Source organism: Lagenorhynchus albirostris, chromosome 14 (genome assembly GCF_949774975.1).
Source record: "Lagenorhynchus albirostris chromosome 14, mLagAlb1.1, whole genome shotgun sequence".
Lineage (NCBI taxonomy): Eukaryota > Metazoa > Chordata > Mammalia > Artiodactyla > Delphinidae > Lagenorhynchus > Lagenorhynchus albirostris.
Window position 1 is genome coordinate 25,024,206 of NC_083108.1, and position 2,990 is coordinate 25,027,195.

At 47.6% G+C, this 2,990-nt stretch overlaps 1 non-coding gene across 1 annotated transcript; it reads left to right on the forward strand.

The window, feature by feature from the left end:
• Positions 1 to 510: 510 nt before the first annotated feature.
• On the forward strand, positions 511 to 617 carry LOC132504577 (U6 spliceosomal RNA). The gene has a single exon (XR_009534963.1). It is a non-coding gene; the product is annotated as a U6 spliceosomal RNA (small nuclear RNA).
• Positions 618 to 2,990: the final 2,373 nt, after the last annotated feature.

Consider the following 2,990-nt stretch of genomic DNA (forward strand, 5'->3'; position numbering starts at 1 on the left):
TTAGTGCAACAGCACCTGCAGAGGGGAGGGCTCCTCCAGCCATGGAGAAGTCTTCCTGGAAGGAGTGAGCTTTGAGTTGGGTCTTAAAACTTCCAGAGTGACTCCAGCCCACCCTGGTCTTTCTCTCTCCAGAAGCACTCCCAGGCTGTTTCACAAAGTTAACTCAATTGTTTTGATATGTTTACATAATTTTTCTCCATCTTGCTTTGTTTTGTTTTGTGTGTGTCCCCTGCCCACCCCTTATGTCATAAACCCTTGGAAGACTCCGGGGACCAATGGCGTCTCTTGGGTCCCACCAGACTAGCTTGGCGCTGGAACTGGACAAAGGGCACAAGTCTGGGAGCCCAGGTGTGTGGGCAGGTACTCCTCATTGCCCCTTTCTGCCCTCCCCAGCACACAGAATGCTCGAGGGAAATCAGTGCAGTGTCATGAGGGTGGGGACTTCTGAGTAGGTTCAGGGAAAGCCGGGCCTAGGCTCTGCCCAGGAAAGGTCTTTAAATAGAGCAGAGGGTGCTCGCTTCGGCAGCACATATACTAAAATTGGAACGATACAGAGAAGAGTAGCATGGCCCCTGAGCAAGGATGACAAGCAAATTCGCCAAGTGTTCCATATTTTTCAAAGAAATTATTAAAAGGAAAAATTGTTATTTCAAAAGAGCAGAAGCAAAGTGTCAATATCTCTGTAACTTAGGTAATGAGAATATAACGTGTATCATAATTATTGTTTGTATCATTATTGTTTATGAAACATAAAAATGTTTCATAATTTAAAATAAAAAATTAAAAGATTGTGTATGAGTTCTAACTAAGTTTAGCTGCCTATTTAGAAAACCCAAAGTAAAAGTGGCTTTAAAAAAAAGAATAGAGCAGAGGAACACTGTCAGCGTAGCCTGCGAGAGAATTTGCTTACACTTTAGATTATTCATTTATATTGGGAACATTAACTGAACTAAGCTTTGAATAAAAAGGATTCTATTTTCAGAAGGGTCATGAGGACAATTAAAGGTTGGCATTTTCCTGCAGAGATCTGCCATCAAACCATGGGGCTTAATTTCGGAAGCCACCGAGTGCTCAGGTAATGCAGTACAGAAGTAAGACACAGAAAGGAGTGTTCTGCCCACAGTGGGACAGCCCAGGCAGCCACCAGCCTCTGGTGGCTTCCCAGGTGCCCAGAGGTATCATAGTGGGCAGAGCCGATGTGGTGAGCTTGGAGTGCTGTCTCCTTTCTTGAGGCCTTTTAGACAGAACAAACCATCAGCCTAAACTCAGGGTTTAGTCTTTAGATGGGGCTGAGCTAAAGGGCTTTCCAAGGTTTCCTGTTCTGCGTGCTCACAGGTGGTAGGTATTGCCCCAGTGTTCTGGTCTGAGGACCTTGGCAAGGAATCTTCTCACTGCTCCTAATATATCCTCCACATCCATCTGTCTCCATGCCCGACATCACGTGTAAAAGAGGTTAATTCTTTCTGGTTGAGATATGTCCTTCCTGGGAGTTCCTTGCAGTAACACAACCTCCTCTAGTAAGCAAGCCAGCATCTTTCATCTTTCAACACAGTTTCTGGACACCTAGTATGTGCCCGGCATGGTCCACAGAGCTGGGGACACAGCAAGGAGACGAACAAAGTCCTTGCTCTCTTGGAGCTTACATTGTGGAAGGGGAGATGATAGACCGTAAACAAATATATAGTCCATTAGGGATGGTGGGGCTGCTGGGACACATAAGACAGGATGATGGGGCAGCATCCTATTGTGTGCGGGGTGGTCAAGGAAGCCTATTCTCATGGTTCAGAGCTTCCAGAAGGGCTGCAGTCCACTCTGATCTTTCTCTCTCCAGAGCTGTAGAAGAACTCCCAGGCTGTCTCATCAAGTTAACTCAACTGTTTCTGCTGTGATACATACTTATTCTCCATCTTGCTTTGTTCTGTTTCGTGTTTGTGTCCCTTGCCCAGCCCTTGTATGGGAAGCCCCTTGACTTTATTATGTATTATTTATTGGTGTCTTGGGAAGTTTGAACCGAGGCCTCAAGATCGTGAGCCTGAGCCAGGAGCCTCTGAGGGAAGCTTCCAGGCAGAGGAAATAGCAAGTGTAGAGACCCCAAGGCAGGAGAGGCTGGTGTCTTGGGAACAGCCAGGAAACCGGAGAACTGGGTACCAGGGTGGAGAGGGACAGTGGTGGGAGCTGAGGTCAGATTGTGGGGCAAGACAGGCTGTGCAAAGGGCCTTGGGTCGTACTCTATGCTGCACGAGAAGCCATGGGGAGCCTCTGAACAGAGGAGGGCCATGGTATGATGATGCTTTACATGACTACTCACCAGCCATGACCACCTTGGTGTTCTGTGAATTGAGGCTAGAGGGAAGGGCAGGGGCTGGAGACACCAAGGGCACTAAAGGCCAAGAGAGGGACCTGGGACTTTATCATGAGGTCAGTGGGGATCCATGGAGGATTTTAGACTAAAGGAGTTAGTTCTACCCCTCAGTTTGGAACAGAGGGCACTAGCACAGAGAAGTGAGGTCACCTACCCCAGAACACACAGCTGGATAAAGATGGAGCTGGGAGGGAAAGCCAGGTCTTCAGACCCCCATTCCAGTATGAGGTTTCTTCTGAATAAGAGGAAATATTTATTGAGCACATTCTAAGTGCCACGCTTAGCTCAGGTACCAACCCATCTAATTTTCAGAACAGCCCTAAGAGGTAGACATTATTATTATTCTCATCTTACATAGAAGGAAGCAACGTACAGAGGGGCTGAACAATGCATCTGAGGTTACAAGGCTAGGAAGTAGTAGAGCTGGGATTTCAACCCAGGCAGACTTGATCAGGAGTTCATGCAGTTAACCAATGTGCTACAGGGCTTTGCTAAGTCTTCTGGACATGTAGGCATGTGGGTGGGGCACTGGGCCCCAGGACCAGTTAACATGGTGTTTCCGGGGCCAAGCCAGCTCCAGACTTGTCTGGACTCAGGCCCCTGTACTTTTCCTGTAACCCCGTCATTA